Source organism: Phyllobates terribilis, unplaced genomic scaffold, assembly GCF_046119375.1.
Source record: "Phyllobates terribilis strain yellow unplaced genomic scaffold, ASM4611937v1 Scaffold_12__6_contigs__length_324123572, whole genome shotgun sequence".
Lineage (NCBI taxonomy): Eukaryota > Metazoa > Chordata > Amphibia > Anura > Dendrobatidae > Phyllobates > Phyllobates terribilis.
The window spans coordinates 274,173,772-274,198,455 of record NW_027362772.1 but is presented as its reverse complement, the minus strand read 5'-3'; the positions used below and the strand labels follow the sequence as shown (position 1 = coordinate 274,198,455).

General features: G+C 41.8%; 1 protein-coding gene across 4 annotated transcripts in view; it reads left to right on the top strand.

Moving 5' to 3' along the window:
- Positions 1 to 16,203: 16,203 nt before the first annotated feature.
- DRD2 (dopamine receptor D2) overlaps positions 16,204 to 24,684 on the top strand; it is a 497,224-nt gene continuing 488,743 nt past the window's right edge. The window contains exons 1-2 of one of the 4 annotated variants that reach the window (XM_073656995.1): positions 16,204 to 16,573; positions 17,193 to 17,331. The gene's annotated coding sequence lies outside the window, so the exon portion shown is untranslated. Of the gene's footprint in view, positions 16,574 to 16,661; positions 17,332 to 24,684 lie in introns of those variants that run through there. The other 3 variants (XM_073656996.1, XM_073656997.1, XM_073656994.1) reach the window with 3 other exon arrangements.

The following is a 24,684-nucleotide window of genomic DNA, read 5'->3' as shown; positions in this document are numbered from 1 at the left end:
CCTCTGAAAAAATATTTGGGCTTCTAGCTGTGTGTGGGACTTGTTCTATTAGTCCATCTATAGTGACCTCCATCAGGTTGCAAACTGAATATAATTTTTTTCTGCATCTAGCTCTAAAAAAATATTTGGCCTTCTAGCAGTGTGTGGGACTTTCTCTATTAGTCCATCTATACTGACCTCCATCAGGTTGCAAACTGAATATATTTTTTTTCTGCATCTACCTCTGAAAAAATATTGGGCTTCTAGCTGTGTGTGGGACTTGTTCTATTAATCCATCTATACAGACCTCCATCAGGTTGCAAACTGAATATATTTTTTTTCTGCATCTACCTCTGAAAAAATATTGGGCTTCTAGCTGTGTGTGGGACTTGTTCTATTAATCCATCTATACAGACCTCCATCAGGTTGCAAACTGAATATAATTTTTTTCTGCATCTAGCTCTGAAAAAATAGTTGGCCTTCTAGCAGTGTGTGGGACTTTCTCTATTAGTCCATCTATACTGACCTCCATCAGGTTGCAAATTAAAAATAATTTTTATCTGCATCTAGCTCTGAAAAAATATTGGGCCTTCTAGCAGTGTGTGGGATGTTCTCTATTAGTCCATCTATACTGACCTCCATCAGGTTGCAAATTAAAAATAATTTTTATCTGCATCTACCTCTGAAAAAATATTTGGGCTTCTAGCTGTGTGTGGGACTTGTTCTATTAGTCCATCTATACTGACCTCCATCAGGTTGCAAACTGAATATAATTTTTTTCTGCATCTAGCTCTGAAAAAATATTTGGCCTTCTAGTAGTGTGTGGGACTTTCTCTGTTAGTCCATCTTTACTGACCTCCATCAGGTTGCAAATTAAAAATAATTTTTATCTGCATCTAGCTCTGAAAAAATATTTGGCCTTCTAGCAGTGTGTGGGACTTTCTCTATTAGTCCATCTATACTGACCTCCATCAGGTTGCAAATTAAAAATAATTTTTATCTGCATCTACCTCTGAAAAAATATTTGGGCTTCTAGCTGTGTGTGGGACTTGTTCTATTAGTCCATCTATACTGACCTCCATCAGGTTGCAAACTGAATATAATTTTTTTCTGCATCTAGCTCTGAAAAAATATTTGGCCTTCTAGCAGTGTGTGGGACTTTCTCTATTAGTCCATCTATACTGACCTCCATCAGGTTGCAAATTAAAAATAATTTTTTTTCTGCATCTACCTCTGAAAAAATATTGGGCTTCTAGCTGTGTGTTGGACTTGTTCTATTAATCCATCTATACAGATCTCCATCAGGTTGCAAACTGAATATAATTTTTTTCTGCATCTACCTCTGAAAAAATATTTGGGCTTCTAGCTGTGTGTGGGACTTGTTCTATTAGTCCATCTATACTGACCTCCATCAGGTTGCAAACTGAATATAATTTTTTTCTGCATCTAGCTCTGAAAAAATATTTGGCCTTCTAGCAGTGTGTGGGACTTGTTCTATTAGTCCACCTATACTGACCTCCATCAGGTTGCAAATTCAAAATAATTTTTTGTCTGCATCTAGCTCTGAAAAAATATTTGGCCTTCTAGCAGTGTGTGGGACTTTCTCTATTAGTCCATCTATACTGACCTCCATCAGGTTGCAAACTGAATATATTTTTTTTCTGCATCTACCTCTGAAAAAATATTTGGGCTTCTAGCTGTGTGTGGGACTTGTTCTATTAGTCCATCTATACTGACCTCCATCAGGTTGCAAATCGAATATAATTTTTTTCTCCATCTAACCCAGCCAATAGTTTTGGCCTAATACCACAGTTTGGCCACTCAGCTCTGCTCGGTTCCCATCCATTGTTTTTTTGTGCAAACAACTCCAGAGTTGTGAATTAGTTAACCACCAAAATGAGTGGAAAAAGGCCTGCTGCTGGTGGAAAGGGGAATAGGCGTGTTGGGAAGGGGAAAAAAGGTTGTGTCCGTGGGGTAGGTGTTAAAGCAACAGTAACATCTGCAGAAGAAAGACCATCTTCCAGCCAAACTAAAATGTCTACTTCTTTTAGCGGACAATGTGATAAGATCCCTTTTTTACGGCCACGCCAATCGCTACAAATTCCAGATGAGGCACAAAAACAGCAGGTGCTTCATCGGATATCAAGTGCTCCTTTAAGTGGGCTCTCCTCCACATCAACTTCAACATCACAAATACTCCAGTCCTCAAAGGTGTCACCCCAATCGCACTTGCTTCCTCACAGCTCACAAATCTCCAGCTGCCCGTCTGAGTATGAGGTAGAACAGATGGTTGAGTCTGCAGAGCTGTTTACTCATACTATAGCCTGGGAATCAGAGGTCGACTCCAGCGCTTCTGTGAATCCAGACGAGGAAATGATCTGCACTGATGCCCAGAATCTTTATGAGTCGGATCCAGGACCAGACGCAGAAGGTTCTGACCATAATGTAGACCCTCATTCCCAAACTGTAACTCCTGTAGAGATGAGCGTTGTTCTACTCGAACTGTTCGCCAATCTCAAATTCGAGCTGTTTTGGGCGGTGTTCGAGCCGTTCGGCGAACACGAACAATTTGAGAAAAATTCGGCTGTTCGAGGTTATGTTCGATAACTGTTCGTGCACCAAAATCATAACTGGATTTTTTCTCAGTAATGATGAAAATTAATGTTAATACGCAGTTTGAGTGTACAGCGGGGTGGGGGGAGGGGCAGGGGATGGATCTCTGCAGGAACAATGAAGATCTCCATTTTTTTTTTCTCTTTTCCGCATTTACAGTGGGGAGGTACAATCTGTCAGCCTATCAGCAGCGCACACACGGAGCGAAGTGCTTTTTTTCACACAAGCAAGGGCATGTGTCATTGGCAGTGTATGTCACATGTCCTTGTCCTATAAGACCAAGCCATTTTCCCCGTCGCCACCATTTTCTCACTGCTGCAGCTGCGTGTTAGACGGCACCGCTGTTGCTGTGTGCGCTATACCTTGTTAATTTCAAGCCAATTTTCGCACAAATCTACAGATAGCTTGGGAGTAGGGAATAGTTGTGATTGCAGTCCTTTAAAGGACTAGGTTACCGCATTTCCTACGACTTTTATCAGGCAGGTCTGTGCTCTTAAATAGATAGATTGTGGGAGTAAACACTAATTGTAATTGGAGTCCTTTTCAGGACTAGGTTACATCAGTTCCTATCAGTTTTTGCTAGGCAGGTCTGTGCCAGTGCTGTGCAAGTTTTTTTCACAGCATTTGGCTGAATCTAGCAAAGCTAATCCTTTTTGGCCTATTGCAGAGTGTGTTAGTCAGTGGAGTAGCCTATCTGTGTTGCAAGATATACCACCTGTGTATAGAATACCAATTTTTTTACTGCACCTAGTGAAGTAAAATCTTTTGGGCATAGCATCATTCTATTAGTCCATCTATACTGACCTCCATCAGGTTGCAAATTTAATATAATTTTTTTCTGCATCTAGCTCTGAAAAAATATTGGGCTTCTAGCTGTTTGTGGGACTTGTTGTATTAGTCCATCTATACTGACCTCCATCAGGTTGCAAACTGAATATATTTTTTTCTGCATCTACCTCTGAAAAAATATTGGGCTTCTACATGTGTGTGGGACTTGTACTATTAATCCATCTATACAGACCTCCATCAGGTTGCAAACTGAATATATTTTTTTCTGCATCTGCCTCTGAAAAAATATTGGGCTTCTAGCTGTGTGTGGGACTTGTTGTATTAGTCCATCTATACTGACCTCCATCAGGTTGCAAACTGAATATATTTTTTTCTGCATCTACCTCTGAAAAAATATTGGGCTTCTAGCTGTGTGTGGGACTTGTTCTATTAATCCATCTATACAGACCTCCATCAGGTTGCAAACTGAATATATTTTTTTCTGCATCTACCTCTGAAAAAATATGTGGCCTTCTAGCAGTGTGTGGGACTTTCTCTATTAGTCCATCTATACTGACCTCCATCAGGTTGCAAACTGAATATAATTTTTTTCTGCATCTAGCTCTGAAAAAATATTTGGCCTTCTAGCAGTGTGTGGGACTTTCTCTATTAGTCCATCTATACTGACCTCCATCAGGTTGCAAATTAAAAATAATTTTTATCTGCATCTAGCTCTGAAAAAATATTTGGCCTTCTAGCAGTGTGTGGGACTTTCTCTATTAGTCCATCTATACTGACCTCCATCAGGTTGCAAATTAAAAATAATTTTTATCTGCATCTACCTCTGAAAAAATATTTGGGCTTCTAGCTGTGTGTGGGACTTGTTCTATTAATCCATCTATACAGACCTCCATCAGGTTGCAAACTGAATATAATTTTTTTCTGCATCTAGCTCTGAAAAAATATTTGGCCTTCTAGCAGTGTGTGGGACTTGTTCTATTAGTCCACCTATACTGACCTCCATCAGGTTGCAAATTCAAAATAATTTTTTGTCTGCATCTAGCTCTGAAAAAATATTTGGCCTTCTAGCAGTGTGTGGGACTTTCTCTATTAGTCCATCTATACTGACCTCCATCAGGTTGCAAACTGAATATATTTTTTTTCTGCATCTACCTCTGAAAAAATATTGGGCTTGTAGCTGTGTGTGGGACTTGTTCTATTTATCCATCTATACAGACCTCCATCAGGTTGCAAACTGAATAAAAAAATTTTCTGCATCTACCTCTGAAAAAATATTTGGGCTTCTAGCTGTGTGTGGGACTTGTTCTATTAGTCCATCTATACTGACCTCCATCAGGTTGCAAATTGAATATAATTTTTTTCTGCATCTAACCCAGCCAATAGTTTTGGCCTAATACCACAGTTTGGCCACTCAGCTCTGCTCGGTTCCCATCCATTGTTTTTTTGTGCAAACAACTCCAGAGTTGTGAATTAGTTAACCACCAAAATGAGTGGAAAAAGGCCTGCTGCTGGTGGAAAGGGGAATAGGCGTGTTGGGAAGGGGAAAAAAGGTTGTGTCCGTGGGGTAGGTGTTAAAGCAACAGTAACATCTGCAGAAGAAAGACCATCTTCCAGCCAAACTAAAATGTCTACTTCTTTTAGCGGACAATGTGATAAGATCCCTTTCTTACGGCCACGCCAATCGCTACAAATTCCAGATGAGGCACAAAAACAGCAGGTTCTTCAACGGATATCAAGTGCTCCTTTAAGTGGGCTCTCCTCCACATCAACTTCAACATCACAAATACTCCAGTCCTCAAAGGTGTCACCCCAATCGCACTTGCTTCCTCACAGCTCCCAAATCTCCAGCTGCCCGTCTGAGTATGAGGTAGAACAGATGGTTGAGTCTGCAGAGCTGTTTACTCATACTATAGCCTGGGAATCAGAGGTCGACTCCAGCGCTTCTGTGAATCCAGACGAGGAAATGATCTGCACTGATGCCCAGAATCTTTATGAGTCGGATCCAGGACCAGACGCAGAAGGTTCTGACCATAATGTAGACCCTCATTCCCAAACTGTAACTCCTGTTGGTGGAGGCAATGAGGAAGACGATGATAAGACTCAAATACCTGATTGGAGCGACAACTTTAGTTTTTTGTCAGGGCAGGAACAGGTTGGCTCTGAGGACGACGGGTGTGATAACGCACAGGGTGATGATGATGAGGTTGGAGATCCCACTTACTGTCAACCCACAGTCAGCCAAGAGATGAGGTCAGCAGAGGAGGTGGAGGAAGATGCTAGTGACGACGAGGTCAGGTTGCGCCTTCCTGGACAGAAACGTATTACTGGAAGCACGTCAACAACTGCATCCTCAAACACAACTCTGCCTCTCACCACAAGTCGTGGTGGCTCTTCAGGTCGCATGGGTGCTAAGCCTTGCATAGCCTGGGCATTTTTTCAGATCGATAAAGATGACCCAACTCGTGTTATCTGTAACATTTGTCAGCAAAAGCTAAGTAGAGGCGAAAAAATACATAGTTTGAGTACTTCATGCATGAACCGGCACATGGACATGCAGCATAAGTTGCAGTGGGAAGCTCAGTGTGCTACAATGCGGCCTAGCCGGCCGGGCCAACCACCGTCTGCCATATCTTGTGCATCCGCGGCCTCTTCATCCTCTGTGACTGGGGGGACAGCAGTCACACCTGTTTTGGGGCGCAGACCTGCCACCTCTTTACCGGCAACAGCCAGCGTGATTGGCAGGTCATCATTTTCTTTGGAGGTGGTAACACCAGCTGGTGTTGAGCGCTGTCCGACATCGATAGCACCACCTTTGGATCAAGGCAACCTAACATGTCCGCCTGCATCTTCCTCACAGACCGGCAGTTTGCCGGGGACACCCTTATCAACCCCGTCTAAGCACAATAGCCAGCCCTCGGTCCCTCAGATGTGAACAAGTAAAAGACCATTAAAATCCTATCAAACGACCAAACAATATATGGTCTGTAACCCCTATAATACTAACAACACCAACAGAAAGTTCAGTTAGGGAGAGGAGGGTAAACCAAGCGGGAAAAAGGAATCCCTGTACTATAAGTGATTACCTCTATTATTCTGTAGATAATCCCAGACTGACACAAAAGGAGTTTGAAAAAGGTATGTAAATTTTATTGCACAATATTACATTTAATTACACAATACCAATAAAAGGGTAAAAAAGTGGATGGGGAGGGGAGAGGACAGCTAAAGAAAACAGGGTAAGACAGAAATACCCCGTTCAGAGACTAGCATCCCCAAAAGGAACTCACAATGTATGCCAGATTAAAATATAGGCTGTCAACTAGATAATATAATTATATAAAGTCCTGGCAATAAATCATGCCAGGTAATGTCAGGTCTACCAGTAGAGGCGCAACATGGAACATGTATATCCGACAATAATGGATTATAAGTTGAGAGATGGCTAAATGATAAAGTCCATATCATCAGATCCATGAAATTAAATCATTTCCATTACCTTGAGTCATTGTTGGTAGATATTAGGACAGCGTGGAGTGAGGTGCTGGGGATGCCTGGCAGCCTCGACGCGCGTTTCGCCCGGAAATGGCTTCGTCAGGAGGAGTAAAAGACCATTTCCTCCTAGCCATGAGAAAGCTAAGAGGTTGAATTTCACCATCTGCAAGCTCTTGGCTACAGAAATGCTGCCTTTCCGCCTGGTGGACACAGAGGATTTTCGAGCCCTTATGTCCGTCGCAGTGCCCCAGTACCAGATGCCCAGTCGGCACTACTTCTCAAAGAAAGGTGTGCCTGCGCTCCACCAGCATGTCGCACACAACATCACCGCTTCTTTGAGAAACTCTGTGTGTGACAGGGTGCATTTCACCACAGACACTTGGACGAGTAGGCATGGATAGGGGCGTTACATGTCGCTGACTGGGCACTGGGTAACTATGGTGACAGCAGGACAAGGGGCTGCTGTCCAAGTCTTGCCGTCCCCACGAGTTGTGCGTCAATCCTCTTTATGTCAAAGTTCCTCCACTGCTTCTGCCTCCTCAACCTCCTCTCGGTCTTCCACCTGCACCCAAAGCCTGTCTGGTCATGCCACAAGCTTTCTAACTGCGCAGAAGGGATCCTGCACACCTCCTTACTATGCTGGCAGTAGGGCTCAACGTCATCAGGTGGTTTTTACATTGAAATGTCTGGGAAATGTGAGTCACACAGCTGAGGAGTTGTGGTCAGCTCTGGAGAACCAATTTCATGAATGGTTGTCTCCACTGGACCTGAAACCAGGGAAGGCCGTGTGCGACAATGCTGCAAACCTGGGTGCGGCCCTTCGCCGGGGCAATGTCACACACGTGCCTTGTATGGCTCACGTGTTGAACCTGGTTGTCCAGCAATTTTTAGCCCACTATCCCAGACTAGATGGCCTTCTGCAGAGGGCACGGTCGCTGTGTGCTCACTTCCGCCGTTCGCATCCCGCAGCTCAGCGACTTACATCTCTACAGAAGTCGTTGGGCCTGCCACTTCACCGGCTAAAATGCGATGTGCCTACCCGGTGGAATTCAACTCTGCACATGTTGCAGCGACTGTGGCAGCACCGACAAGCCCTGGTGCAATACGTTCTGACGTATAGCCTGGGCCAACGAGATCCAGAGGTGGGCCAAATCACACTGAAGGAGTGGTCTCAGATCAGGGACCTATGCACCCTTCTGCACAGTTTTGAAATGGCGACGAAGATGTTTAGTGCTGACGATGCCATTATCAGCATGACTATTCCGGTGATTTACATGCTGGAGCACATGTTAAACAAAATTCGGAGTCAGGTGGTGGCACAAGAGGAGGTGGAGGAAGTAGAGGAGGAGGAGTTGTATGCGGAAGGGCTAACATCTGCAAGGTCCAGACGGTCGGCAGCACCAAGGCGGCAGGCATGTGAGGGTGGGGGAGATGGTTTTACCAGGGCGCATGGTAGCAGCCAAACCAGTGAGGAAGGAGCAGGAGCCCAGGAAGAAGTGGAGGACGAACTGATGGAAGACTCATCAGATGAGGGAGACCTTGATCACATTTCTGTTGTGCGAGGTTGGGGGGAGAGGACAGAGGAAGGAAGCATGATTGTTACCTCGCCACCAACACAACAGGGACTTGGTGCTCCTGGATGCGCAACACACATGAGTGCCTTCTTGCTGCACTACCTGCAACATGACCCTCGAATTGTGAGAATTAGAAATAATCCTGACTAATGGGTTGCCACACTGTTAGATCCCCGGTACAAAAGTAAATTTGCAGAAATTATTCCTGCCATAGAAAGGGATGCACGCATGCAGGAGTATCAGCAGAGACTGTTGCAGAATCTTACATGTGCTATTCCACAAAATACCAGTGGTGCACGTAGTGAATCTCACAGTTCCAACTTGCCAACCGTGGGACCGTCAAGTGTTCAGCACTCAAACCGTAACAGAACCACAGTATCTCCTGGTAACATCAATTTTGTGGAATCATTTCACCACTTTTTTAGCCCATCCTTTGCAAGTCCACAGGAGACAAGAAGTCTGACACATAGTCAACGCCTAGAGACGATGGTACAGGAGTATCTCCAAGTAAACATTGAAGCCATGACTGTGTCACTGGACCCTTGCTCTTTTTGGGCTTCCAATCTGGATAAATGGCCGGAGCTAGCCACTTACGCCTTGGAGATCTTGTCATGCCCCGCAGCCAGCGTTCTGTCTGAACGTGTGTTCAGCGCTGCTAGTGGTGTGCTGACAGATAAGCGCACGCGGCTCTCCACTGATAATGTAGACAGACTCACGTTCATAAAGATGAACAAATCATGGATCCGAAACGACTTTTCTACCCCTGTGTCATCCTGGGGAGAGTAAAAGCTTGATGATTGGTTAAAATCACCCTACCAACCGTTTTAAGCTTTCAAATTACTAATCATGTTTATCTGTATCTTGGCTGGAAAATAATTTGGGCTTTGTAGCAGTGTGCAGCACTGATTCTATTAGGCCATCTATAATAAGCTCCACCAGATTTAAAATTATTAATCATGTTTATCTGTATCTTGACTGGAAAATAATTTGGGCTTTGTAGCAGTGTGCAGCACTGATCCTATTAGGCCATCTATACTAAAGCTTCACCAGATTTAAAATTAATAATAATTTTTAGCTGCATCTAGCCCGGAAAATAATTTTGGGGCTCCGAGATGCGCAAGACACATAAGTGCCTTCTTGCTGCACTACCTGCAGCATGACCCTCATATTGTCAGAATTCGAAGTAATCATGACTACTTGGTTGTCACACTCTTAGATCCCCCAAACTTTTCGATCAACCTTTTCATTTTAATAAAGACCAAAAAAATGGTCATTTTTGAAATTATAAGCATTAGCAGGTTGTTAGAAACTGAAATCAAACAGTTTTCAACTCAAAACTTTATTCTAGGTGATGTTACATTTTCACATAGGACCCCTTGTTCGAAAGGAGCTTCTGAACTCTCTCGTCCATTGAATTTGTCAGGTTTTGGATGGTTTCTGCTTCAATTGTTTTGCATGAGGACAGAATACCCTCCCAGAGCTGTTGCTTAGATGTGAACTGCCTCCCGCCATCATAGACACTCCTTTTAATGATGCTCCAAAGGTTCTGAATGGGGTAGAGGTCAGGGGAGCATGGGGGTCACACCATAAGTTTGTCCCCTTTTATGCCCATATCAGCCAGAGATGCAGATGTTTTATGTGCAGCATGAGATGGTGCATTATCATGCAAAAAAATGATCTTGCTGTGAAATACACGGTTCTTCTTCTTGAACCATGGCAGGAAGTGCTGTTTGAGAAAATCCACATACATTATGGAGTTCATCTTTAGCGCCTTCAGGGATCCTAAAGGGGCAGACAATCTCTCTCCCCATGATTCCAGCCCAAAACATTACTCCACCTCCTCCTTGTTGGCGCTGTAGCCGTGTTTGCGTGGGGTGTCCATCAACCAGCCATCCTCCACTCCATCCATCTGGACCATCGAGCGCTGCACGGCACTCATCCGTGAACAAAACAGTTTTGAAATCAGTCTTCATGTAATGTTTGGCCCACTGGAGCCGTTTCTGCTTGTGTGAAGTGGATAGAGGAGGTCGACAGGATGGCGTATGCACAGCTGCAAACCTCTGAAGGACCCTGCATCTTGTTGTTCGGGGGACGTTGGAGGCACAAGCAGCTTCAAAAACTTGTCTGCTGCTATGACAAGGCTTTTTTGCCGCTGCTCTTTCAACCTGACGTAATTGCCTGTAGGAAAGAGTCCTCAATTTGCCCTTATCAGCACGCACACGTGTGTACTGTGAATCAGCTACATACTTCTTGATTGCCAAGACACTTCATCCTGATCATCGCACAATGTTGATTGTAGTCATGCCTTGACCTAAACACTCCACAATTTGTTGCTTCTCAGCAGCCGACACATCCTTTTTCTTTCCCATTTTGGCAGAAAATGTAGGCTGCTTAATAATGTGAGACAGCCTTCTTAAGTAGTCTTGCCTTTCATTGGACACACCTGCCAAACTAATTAGCACAGGTGTCTGCAATTGCTTACAGTGATATAAAGAGCCCTGACACACATCACCATCAATGAGTTTAACTGACAAACAAACAAATTCTTCCCTTATCACTCCTAAACACTTTTTGCATAATAATTTGGAACACAGTGTACATGTGCTTTTCCACAAAACACCAGTGGTTCACGTAGTGAATCTTACAGTTCTAACTTGCCAACCGTGGTCTGTATGAAGTTGTTCAATAAAGGGCCCAAAATTAAGATAACATAGATGGGAGAGGTCTCTATGAATAGGAATTCCTAAGTATTTGATACCCTGCGAGGGCCAGGCAAAGGGAAAGTTGGACTGGATGGAATTCTATATGGATTTGGGGAGGGAGACATGAGGGCCTCAGACTTCGCTGCATTGATTTTAAAATTTGACCATGTAACAAAGTGATCTATTTCAGCCATAACAGCATGGATGGATATATGTGATTGAGTGATATATACTAGGACATCATCAGCAAATAGAGAGCACTTGTACTCGGTGCCTCCCACCTCAATCCACCTAATATTGGGGTTATGGCGAATTGATGAGAGCAGGTGCTCCGTCACTAGGATGTATAAGAGAGGGGACAGAGAACATCCCTGCCTTGTCCCATTGGTGATTGTGAAAGGTGATGAAAATGTTCTGACGCGCCCCCTGGGCCTTGGGACACCCGGAGCCGGACCCTTTTTGGTGGATGCTGGTGGTTGTAGTCTCCGTGGCGGCAACCCGGTTCCGTGGCTCAGGGCGGTCAAACCAGTGGCGGAACTATTTATGTGGTTTTGATGTTTAAATGTCCGACTACGCCACCCGTGGATTGCGGTCAGAGTGAACCGCCGCTCCAGGGCAGACCGCTGAGGCTGGTGTTGTGGGTGCAGCAGAGCGTAGCATAACTCCCGACGGGAGGAGTATAGCCTCAGGGCAGTGTATGCGGAGGATGGGGGTGATGGTGCAGGGCAGCAGCAGTAATGACACGGAGTCAGTGATGCAGTCCAGGGACTTTACTCACAGTTCTTATTATCCAGACCACGTCTGCAGGTAACGGCTGCCAACGTCGTACTGTGCTCACCAGGTGAGGGGCTCAGACAACTCCCAGATAACTTTGGAGTGCTTCACAGGACCCCCTTTGTGTGTCCTTTGTCTGGCCTTTCTTACCAACCCTTCTGTCCGGCTGCCTCGGGCCTCCTCTTGGTAAACTTGGCGCCAGTTTCCCTGACCCTATGTGGTGCCTTCCTAGCGCGTGTAGCGAGGGGCTGCGCCACATAAAATGTCACAGCCTCCTGTTTCTAGCTGAGGGTCGTTTCCTGCCTCCACTAGTTTCGGGGACCGGTCTCCCCCTTTGGCCTGACCCCTCCACGCAGGTGGATTCGGGCGTGCGGTGGCGACTCGCCCGTCCGCACCCCTGAGATCCCTTCGTTCCTCGTTCCTGGAGCCTTCTCCGCTCCTCTTCCTTCCTTCTCCCTCTTCCAGGCCTGGGCCTCTGTTACTAGGCCCGCCTCCGGAGCAGAGCTCATGCAGAGCCCCTGCTCCCTGCCACTTCTGCTCAGACTTCTCTGCACTGAACTAAGATGGTGCCCACCTTTTATACTCCCTTCTCAATGCACCCAGGAACTGCTTCCTCCCTGCTCCTGCACTACAGGGTTCCCCTTCCTCAGTGTTCCCTCCCCCCACTCCAGCCAGGGACAGGGACTGTCGTGCCCATCTCAGGGGCATATTGGTCGCCCTGCCCCACGGCAATGTGGTGTAATGCATGCAGGTGTCGGGTCCTGATCCACACTACATCCTTACCTGAGAGTGAGATATCACACCTCTGGGTGAGGTGCAATACCTCTGTAGCAACCGAGCCCTCAGGGTGCTACAGTTCCATTTATCTTCAGCCTAGGTGACGTATTGCGATACAGGGCCGTGATTTTGGCTATAAAAGGGTCCCCTAGACCCCTACCCCAAGCTTTTTAAGAAAATCATATATGGCGTGCCAGGAGACTCTATGGAATGCTTTCTCAGCATCCAACGAGAGTATCTAATTACAAATTTTTAACTGCATCTAGCCCAGGAAATACTTTGTGCCTAGTAGCAGTGTCTGCTAGTCAGCGGATTATCCCGGCTGTTAAGCAAGCTACACCACCTGTAGTTTGGACACTTAATTTTTTCAAAGGAAATGCTTCGGGACCACGGGATACTCAGTGAAGAGCATCAGGAGGCACCCCAAGGCATAGGGGCTGGGACTGGCAGTAGGATGCCTTGCGGTGGACAGCCGAGCTCGATCCTTATAAAAGCTTTTTAACTGCAGCAGCTTTAGTGGACGCTACTGGAGCTGGAATTACGCGGCTGCTGGCATGAGACTTGCCCTCCAATAGATCCTTGTAAATGGATTTAAAGTGTATTCATTCAAATTAGAGAGACAATTTAAATTAAAAAGCTTAGAGCTGCCTCCACCACAGGGGGGCTCGGTCGACCCACCAGCGGACAGGCACCAGTATTGGGAGAGGGGGGCTGGCCGTCAGGGTTCACCGCGGCTCTGGCACAAACCCGGCGACGCGGAGGTGGCACGGGCAGGAGCGGACTGAACGTGTCAGCTTCTCACTTTTTGGATTTTAGAAGGGCATGACATGCCTATATCTGTGTCTCCCCCTCCTTTTACTCCTCCACCTCTTTTCTTTTCGCATGACTATATGTACTTGTCACTTTTCCATGTGTTAGTTGTGTCTTCTGAGCAGTTTGTCAGCTTTTGGACACCTTTGAAGGTGTTTTCTATGTGTTTCTATGTGTTTTTGTTTGCCTGCCATTGGTTTTAACGGTGTTCGAAGGTGTTCGACGAACAGTTCGACGAACAGTTCGGCGAACACACGGGTGTTCGACGAACCGAACCGAACTCGAACACTACGGGGGTGGCTCAACACTAGTTATCAGTCAGTATAATCATGTCTGTAATGATAAGATGACTACTAAAAGTTACATGTACAGAACAGGAATTGTGTCTCTAATATCAGACTTAGTAATTAGTGTAAGATATTGCAAGATTTCTATTTTTTTTAAATATAGGCAGAGATATGAAAATTTTACAAAAATACATTTCACATGAAAATGTTAAATAAATTATAGATAATTTTCTGACAACACATTACCTTGTAAAGCTTGTGTACATACATTGGAATGGGGCAGCTGGCTACATCTTCCATCTGAAAACTCACTCTTGTATGCAAAGAATACAAAGATTATTATTGCCAAAGATTGTAAAAAAGAAAGCAGAATATAACCTTTGGGAAATGAAAGCAATAGAAGACAGTCAGGTCTTGTATAAAGAATTGCCGAAATATACTATTATTATCAATCAGAACCTCTCATCAGTGGAAGCTCCAGGATCAGTCATCAACCAAATATGAGCAGTATATTGTGCGGCTGTGATACAGTATGTCTCAGCAATGCTGACAGAGGCGGTGAATGGAGGCTGATGGCTCACATGTTCCAGTGATTCACTTCTGGCTTTATTATTTACAAATCCACATGTGATGTATCAATACAAACAGCAACAATTCAGACTTTTCTACATCTTTTTCTCAAGCTGAACATTTCCGGCAGGACAGCAATTCAAGTTGTGGTCATTCTGTCCTGCCTGCTCCATTCATGGTGAGAAAGGTCTGGAGCAGAATCAGAAACATTCCCATCTTTTTAAATAAATGTTTTTATTGAAATTGTCTCAACATTCCGTACTGGTTAATTTCTGTATATATTAATTATTGGATGGAGCACCATACTCACTCAGAGCTTCAAATCCTCAGCATATATATACTGTATATAAATATATATCAAGGTGTTCCTGTATCCACCACTAGAGGGATTTTAGAACTTTAATGAACATTGTTTATACACAAGAGCCAATAAATAAACAGTGTACCGTAATCTCCTAAATCCCTCCTAGTGGTGTCCCCGGACCACCGCAGGATGTTTATCAGTCAACACCATGGACATGTGGGGGAAATGAAGCTTTGTGCAAGATCAATATAACACAAAATCACTATAAAATAGAAGTTATTGAGCATGGACCTTAAAAAAAGCCATGGTGTTACATGGTGAATATTCACTTTACATCTGACTTCAGAAAACTCTGGTGTTGGTGTAAACATTCATGTAAACATTTTCTGCTCAAAGATGTCACTAGTTCCCAAATTTATTCTCCTCCCTAAAAAGGATATCCGGCCTATTTTTGGGGGGTTTTGTGTGAAATTATGTCCAATTTGCCTTTTTTTTTCCCTCTGTTTTTTGTGCTGCTCTAAAATACAAAGGAAGCAAACATGTGTAATTGCAATAATTTTCTGGGAGAAATAATTCATTTTCTGGAATAATTGCAAGGGTGCCATGACTATATATCTATATCTATATCTATATCTATATATAGATATATATATATATATATATATATCTATATATAGATATAGATATATATACACATATATATGTACATATTGCCATTTATTTTTTGTCAATGTATTTTTTTTTTAAATTTATTATTATTACTATTATTATTTGCATGTATATTATCATTATTAATGTTAATATTACTTGTATTTATATAGATTATTATTTTTCATGATTATATACATATATCATAAAAAATAATAAATCCATAAATAGTATTACAGAATATATGTATACATATAAACAAAAAACTATATATAACTATAAATAAAAAATATATATATTTTATTGATATTAATAATATAATATATATATATTGCATACAAATATGTATTATGATATTAATATTATAACATATATTATTTCATACAAATATGTATTATATTTTTATGTGTATATATATATATATATATATATATATACACATAAAAACTATTATAAATTACATTATATATATTATATATAAATAAAATTACATAGAAAATAATATATTTTATTATTATATAATTACATTAAAAATAGCAACAATACAAATATATGTGTGTTACTATTCTTATAACAAACATACAAAAATAAATAAAATGTGTCAACTATATGACTTTTCTCCATGAAATGTAAGAAGCAGACACAGATGTATCTCACCATGTCTCCTTTTCTCCTGAGCAGGCAGAGTCTCAGCTGAGGTTTGCATTGTGCAGAGCTGCTCTTGTCTTGATTTTAACCAGTTTTCTCTGTTTAGCCTCAAGAGTAATCTGGTCTGCTCTTGTGATTGTGGATACAAGTCGACATCCCCCTCACTTGATTTTATCCAGGGGGTTATAGTGTACAGCTAATGAAGGCTGAGGGAGAGCATTGGCTTTATAACCTGTGATCTGCTGTGGATAAAGCACAGCAGCAGCAGAGGCAGCAGCAGCAGAGACAGCAGCATTTTACTCTTCTCCTCCTGTAAAAATCCAATTTACAAAATAACACAGGAAGTTTATAAAGCAGAGAAAAGTGCAAAACAAAAAAAAATACATCAATTCAAAGACACCCAGGAGGATTGCTGTAATGCAAATGTAAGAAAAAAAAAAGACAAAGAATGTTTGCAAAGAGAAAGGTGGGGAATCTGCAGGGAGGGAGTGGAGTGCTCCTATAAGACAGGAACAATTGCATGGATTTATTAGATTAAGTCAGGGGTGGTTGTTTTTATTTTTCTAATCAATAATTGGGAAGAGAAGATTCAGATTGAACTCAATGGTAAGTAGGGATATGTGTTAGAAAGGATGGACTGTAAAAATGCAGGAATGATGTAAAAGGAGGGACTATAGGAAGAAATGAATGAGATAAGTAGGGTATCTATCTGGAGCTGGACTCCTCCTCTGTACCTGAGAGCTCAAGGGAGCTGTCCAGATCCTGGTGCTGAATGGCCATTTCTCTGCTCTTAGCAGAAGAGATCCCATCTCCTCCAGAGGAGCTGTCCACATCTCACTGCATGAATGTCTGCTTCCCTTGCTTGCAGTATAAGCCATCCCATCTGATCACTGAGTTTCCTTCTGTTCTGGAAAATATTAAGTCTTTTTTTTATCTACATTTCCTTAAGAGGTGATTGCTGATCTCTATGGTGCAGTTGGATATCCAGGCTCCTTCTGGTCAATTATTGAGAACTGTTAACCTGAAACATGCTCCTTAGGTTCTGCAATAAAATATTGGATGCTCTTTAAAGTTTTCTTGTCCAAATATTTTGGAAGAAGGAATCAATGTCAGGTCAGTCCTGAATCCAGAGGCAAAGTTTGAGGCTTTCAAGCTTCCTTGGCTTCCTGTGAATACTTTGTATCCTGATAGAAATCTGATGGTCCTTCACATTTACTCTTTGTAGATGGGACTTTTCTTCTGCATGGGCTTCATCTCATTGATTATGGTAACTCCTTAAGAACTACGAGAACCCAAAAAGTCAGGTGGATCTAGCAGTCACTGGGTTGTGATGCACCATTCCTGCTGAGTCTTATGGCTTGAAGGTAAGATATGCTTTGTGATATTGAATACCCCAGGCAGATATGCATGGAGGCTTTTCTCTAGGCAACAACCAGATCTTGACATTTTTTTTCTAATTTTAACTAATTGCTTGTGAATGCATCTAGCAGCTTCGCTTGGTGGATGAGTTCTCCAGTTATTAGTCCTGTGTTAATATGATGATGTGAACTGTTACTGATACAGCTGTGAAGTAAATGTAGTTTTCTTTCTGCTTAGTGGACCCATTAGTAGACAATGATTTTAAAACCTTTCCCAAAGACAACTAAGACTAAGTAAAATAAATGTGTACTCTTTATTGCTTAGCATTTTAATTATTCTCAGGGTTTATTGGAGGAATGTCCTTGATACATTTGAATAAATATTTGTATAAATTGTGGCTCATAGAGTAAAACCTATGGAATAATGCTACACTGCAGGCAGGACAGAGTTAAAAGCCAGACCATGATAAATGCATTTCTGCAAGGTTGTGTTAGGGAACAGCCTAGCCCCCCATGCAGCATGCAGACGTTTAATAAAAGGCAGCAATTAACTCTTAAAGATCCAGAACGCTCTTTTTAGAATGATTGCATGGACGTAAAGAACATCGGATGATACTTGTATCTCTGAGAGAAAGCGATGCCGATGTCCTGTTACTAGACAGTTAGTTCTTTAGAATTAAATGCTTAATGGCAAGGGTGGACGCTTGTTAAAAAAAAGGTATCTTATTCTTTTTTACCAGACATGAAAGGGTCTGAGGTTGCAAATAGTGGAGTTTTGAATTGCCCATTTTTCATGTAGAAATGAAGAATAAGAATACATTGTAGTGTGAAATATGTGATTCCTGAAAAATACTAATACTTGAATTGGCAACTAATGGGCTTCAGCCATTGCGATGTCTTATAATTCTCATTTTACTGATAAAGGTAGTCCTGGACTTGCCTTCGATCAAAAGTTGGAAACAAGTGGAAAGAGATAGGCTTTGATATACAAATATATATATTGTAGGGATTCCAGCTCTCAGGTCGGCATTAGGTAGTGTTCACACAGGCAATGCAGTTTGGTCCATAAAACTTTCATAAAACTCCAAGGAATTCAAAAACAAAAAACAGCCTCTTCTGGGCACAAAGGTATCACAGCAAATAAACATTTTACCTAGCAGGGATAATATGTCAGCGCCGACTCACCCAAACAGATTACAGTCCTTTTTCCCAAAGTAAACTTTACTCACTGAAGAGGCACAATCCCACCAGTCATGGTATCCCCTTCAGCCTGAGCTCCAGCAGCTTTCAGCCCCTGCAGAAGTGTTTACCTCCATGCACAGTTCATGTTGGACAGGCTGCAGCTTCCACACGTTACTCTGCAGCTCCAACATTCAGACTGCTCAGCTTTCCTAGCTGACCCGTGCAGTCTGAATTCAGAGAGAGACCCTGGCTTATCTCTCTCCCAGCTACAGCTCATATTTTGGCTGGTCACTCACCAGCTTCAACACACTTGACTCTTCTCAACATCCAGCAGACTGACACAGGGTGAACCCATCTCCTGGTTCTTAGTCAAATATAGCCAGGTGCATCTAATTAAGACCTGCAGTGCTAGGGTTTAACCCATTCCTACCTGCCTCTTCTATAATATATCTAACTATCCATGTATCTATCTATATTTTTTTAGTTAAGTAATCATACAATAATGCAATTATGGTTCCTGGAAGTTTACATTGAGTCTTTGCATAGGACCACATGCTACCTTATCTTCTTGCTTTTGAGACTTTCAGTGTTCAATTCCCCTACTGGAGATATAAGGCATTGCATGGTTCTGAAATCAATAAACTGTCCATGAAATACTGAGATTAACTAAGGAATGTTCTTTGTCCTAAAGGGTCCTAAATTGGGTCATAATAAGGGTTCTAAAAAGGGACCTCAATCTATTGACTCAGAAGTCGCTTATAAGTGATATAAAATTATGTTTTCTTACTTAGAAAAGCTCTTTACTAATAACCTTTTCAACATGATTACCTTTGAGAATTTTGTAAAAACATATTATTGCCTTACAAATAAATGAAGGATTTTTGAAAGTTTAATCTCACTTTATTTCTGATTGAGGCTCATTTTTACAAGTTTGTGTCCACGTGTAAAAGGTCTGTAAGTTCTCCATTTGTCTGCATGGAATTTCTATATTAATAGGTAAATTAACCCTAAAAGGGTCTCCTTGAGACAGAGATTTAGACTGTGGGACTGTTGGGGACAGGTAATGTCGTCAGTTTTTGTACAATGATATGGAATATGTTGGTGCTATCAGCAGCCAGAAATAATTATATTTATGCAATGCTGTAATGTTTTATTATTCACCAAGGAAAACCTAGAATTACATTACATTGATCTTACCCAGTGCTCAACATAGAAGATTACATTAATAGATATTCCCTAATTAACCATGGCAAGTACGTCAATCATACTTAAAGGGTTTGTCCACCTTTAGGGCATTTTTTTTACATAATTGAATGTAATTGGGAATAAAAATCAATTTAATTAAAAAATTCTCACCATTTGGATTCTATAGTGTCCACATTGCACTGTTTATTCATGGTTGCAGAATGAGTTAACTGAGAATCTGTCAGCGAGCTTGCTATGACTGTCTGATGGGAGTTTGTAACTTTTTCTGAGCTCCTCTCAGTTGATTTATGGCCACAGATCACATCAAAATTGAATGTGGAGGGAAACAGAGGGCCTGTAAAATCCAAATGGTGCAAAATTTTTGCTAAAACCCAAATGCAAAAATTATTTTTGGCACCAAATGCATGCATTTAAGTAATGAAAAAACTCTCCAAAAGTGAAAAACTGCTTTAATAGCATAACAGTTCAGTTATGCAGTGATCATGAATATTTCTTGCAGGGAAAGCAAAGGAGTCCATGTAGTTATAAGTTACTACTTGTCATTATCCCCAGAGAAAATCCAAGTAAATTGGACAAAAATGTGATCGGTTAGCTGTGGTTCAAACAATCTTTTGTTAAATGACCTAACAAGTTAAATTTAGGAAAGTGTAGGGGTACTGCGCTCAAAACCTCTTCTAATAGCCGGATCTGACAGTTGTGTCAATCATAGCTCTTGGCTGTTGAAGATTGTCAAGTGAAATCTGTGAAAAACTATTGATTTCGATGGGTGGCAGGTAATGAGTAATTGCACAGTGTCATAATCAATAATGAAAAAAAATCTTGGTTTTATATCCAGCAATCATTGACTAGTGGTAGATGGTCCATGCCCCAGACTGGCAATCACGTGGTCAGTGCTCGCAGATAAAGGAAGAGAGAATTAATCTCAAAATATGAAGATGTGAGTATTGTAAAGAATTTCTTCAAAAGTTGCTGGGCGTCAATGAAGGGACCATCAGGCCACTCTGCCTTAGCTAAATGAGTTGTACAATATCTGCATTGGGATCTCCACTGATGACGAATATGAGAATCTTAAGCTCCACGATTGTATGGAGAAGCATTTTGGGGATGTGCCCTGTCGCTCCATTTGCTGTCAATGGGACTGATGGAAATAGCCAAGTACAACTTTTAGCTGTACTCAAAGAGGCAGTACACACAACCGACTTCAACTCATTCGGGGAACCATGACCTCGACTCATTCGGGAGACCGTTACCTCGACTCAATCGGGGGACCATGACTTCGACTCATTCAGGAGACCGTGACATCGACTCATTCAGGGGACCATGACATTGATTCATTCGGGGGACAGTGACCTCAACTCAGTCGGGGGACCGTGACCTCAACTCAATCAGGGGACCGTGACATCGATTCATTCAGAAGACTGTGACCTCGACTCATTCGGGTGACTGTGACTTCAACTCATTCGGAGGATCGTGACCTCAACTCATTAGCAGGACCATGACCTCAACTCAATAGGAGGACCGTGACTTCAACTCATTAGGAGAACCGTGACCTCAACTCATTAGGAGGACAGTGACCTCAACTCATTCAGAGAACCGTGATCTCGACTTAATTAGGGGACAGTGACTTTGACTCATTCGGGGGACTCAGCATCAGTGTTCTTACGATGAGTGGAAATCCCACCAATCAGCCATATATCACATATTTAGTTGATAAGTCATAATATCGATACCACCCCTTTTAATATATTTTTTTCATGCAGGACAACTCTCATGGACTGGGAGTTGGAGCTTTGCATCTCCTGGAGAACCATAAGTTCAAGACCACTAGTAACTCTAGAGTGCTTTTTGCCTTCTACTGGATCAACCAGAATTAATAAAAGCAAAACCAAAGAAATGAGCGGCAGCATAAGTTGGTATACATGCAATGTGTAAGCGCACGTTCACACTGTGGCCATTTCACAGACAAAACCCAAGAAAAAAACAAAATGAGCATATACCCTGTAGTAAGTAAATAAGTAAATAGTAATAGTACATGTAAATAACATAGGATACTTAGTTAACACTAATTTGATAAAAATAAGCATAAAAGCCATCCCACCATGACTAGTGTACCCATCGGGACCCTCACCTTGCGTCAGCTGACCACAATGTAAATAAGGTCAGAGCAGGACAGGGGCCGACAGTTCAGACACCCATCCATGGGGAGCTTCGTAGGTGAATAGTTTATATTATTTATATATGTTATTTATAATGTTCTATTACAGAATAAATTAAATGTTGAACTTTCTGGATTAATCTTGTTTTCTTCATTTTATTGATACATACTTCTAAAATTGATGCGATACTCAATATTAGAGGTGAGCATGAATATTGTGAAATTCGACTTTGCCAGTTTCTCTGAATTAAAAAAATAGATTTGTAATGAGTTGCAAGTACTGTAAAACTTCCAATTGCCCTCAAAATGTGTGTAACACTTTGAGGTCTCCAAGGACTATATCCAACCCCTTTGAAGCTTTTTAACACAAGCACAACCTTATTAATGTCAAAGTGAACTCAACATATGTGGCTATGGGTAAAAAGATGGTAACCTTTCTTGACTGCTGTGCTGTCACACACAATCTGAGTTGTTTATTCAGTGCTTTATCTTTCCTTATCTCTATGGCTAAGCTGTGAGCTTTAACATTTTTTCATTTTCCAGATTTACTACTTAATGGCTTCTGCATTCTCTGCCTCGGCTTTTATACAGGTTATAATAGTCTATCCTCATTGGCTTTTCTGTCACTGCTGCCACACACTATCTGTGATTTTTATTCAGTGCTTTATGGCTTTCTCTCCTTATCTCTATGGCTAAGCTGTGAGCTTTAACATTTTTTCAGTATCCAGATTCACCACTTAATGGCCGCTGCACTCTCTGCCTCTGCTTTTATAGGGGCTATAATCTTCTAACCTCATTGGCTGTTCTGTCACTGCTGTCACACACTATCTGTGATGTTTATTCAGTGCTTTATAGCTTTCTCTCCTTATCTCTATGGCTAAGCTGTGAGGCATGACGTTTACTAACTATCCAGATTCTCCACATACTGGCTGCATCATTGTCTGCCTCTGCTTTTATACAGGTCATAATAGTCTATCATATTTGCCTGTTCTTTCACTGGTGTCATACACTATCTGTGATGTTTATTCAGTTCTTTATGGCTTTCTCTCCGTAGCTCTATGGCTAAGCTGTGAGATGTGACATTTTCTCACTATCCAGATTCACAACATAATGTTTGCTACATTCCCTGCCTCTGCTTTTATACAGGCTATAATAGTCTCTCTTGATTGGCTGTTTTATACCATGTGATGTGATCAATGTCACCACTGTCATTGTGTGCCTCTGCTTTTATACAGGTTATAATAGTCTATCCTATTTGGCTGTTCTTTCAGTGCTGTCACACCCTATCTGTGATGTTTATTCAGTGCTTTATGGCTTTCTCTCCTTATCTCTATGGTTAAGCTATGAGCTTTGATGTTTTCTCACTATCCAGATACACCACATACAGGCTGCATCATTGTCTGCCTCTGCTTTTATACAGGTTATAATAGTCTATCCTATTTGCCTGTTCTTTCACTGGTGTCACACACTATCTGTGATGTTTATTCAGTTCTTTTTGGCTTTCTCTCCATAACTCTATGGCTAAGCTGTGAGATGTGACATTTTCTCACTATCCAGATTCACAACATAATGTTTGCTACATTTCCTGCCTCTGCTTTTATACAGGCTGTAATAGTCTCTCTTGATTGGCTGTTTTATACCATCTGATGTGATCAATGCAAGGTATTATGGGGAATCCTGTGAGCTCATATACATCTCTTCTGGCCCTGTGCCAGATCTATGCCCTGCTGTATTTATATGGTTCTTGAGCAATAGCACAAATGAGAATACGTACATCATTACACTTAATTTCCCATTAAAAGTGTTTGTTTCTGTCACTTTTCACAATCAACGACATGCCAGTGGAGGTCTCATAATTACTCATTTATATATTGTCATGAGAGGAAGAATTACACAAGTTTTAATGGGATTTCATATTTAAGTTTGTAATTTATTTCTCTGTCGTTGTGTTCTTGTCAGTTATTATTCTTTACTTGGACTCAAAGTATTTTCCATACACTTGTGGATATATATTCTCACTTGATAGCAATCATACATGATATAATGCCGGTAGTTGTCATAGCCAGGGATGTCACAATTGTCCATGGATTTGATCTGCAGTACTCGGGTTTAAGGGTTAATGTTTCTCATTGTGGAGAGTGACATGCCTGGCATACCAGAGTAAGGAGACTTATAGGCCATGCATTGCTCCTCTGAGAAATTAAAAATGCTAATTATCTCTTCATTGAGACAGAATATTATTACTCTAGTGCCACCTATTGGAAGTAGCAATCCTAAAAAGTCAATATCGACCCTTTAATGATCTTTGCCACATGACTTAGGATAAAAGCCAATCCACATACTCAATTTTCAGACATGTGTTTTGGGGGGTGTTGCCCCTCCTCAGTGCAAAGCAAGAGATCTGATTTGGCTGGATAAGAGGCCTTGTTAAGAGGTAACATGTCTGCAATGCCAATGTAAGGAAAATTATAGGCCATGCAATGATCTACTGGGAAATGAATTATGCAAATTGCCTCTTCAGGGAGGAAGAGGACTTGAACTCTAGTGCCACCTATTGGAAGTAGCAATTCTAAAAGTCAGTATTGACCCCTTAACGAGCCTTACCACATGACGTTGCTTAAAAGCCAAACCAGATACTCAATTTACAGAAGTGTTTTCCCTCCTCAGTGCAAAGCAAGAGATCTGATTTGGCTGGATGAGAGGCCTCTGACTGGAGTCTAATGGGTAATGTCTCTCTTTGTGGAGAGTGACATACCTGACATGCCAGTGTAAGGCGAGTTATAGGCCATGTGAGGCTCCCCTGGGAAATGAAATAT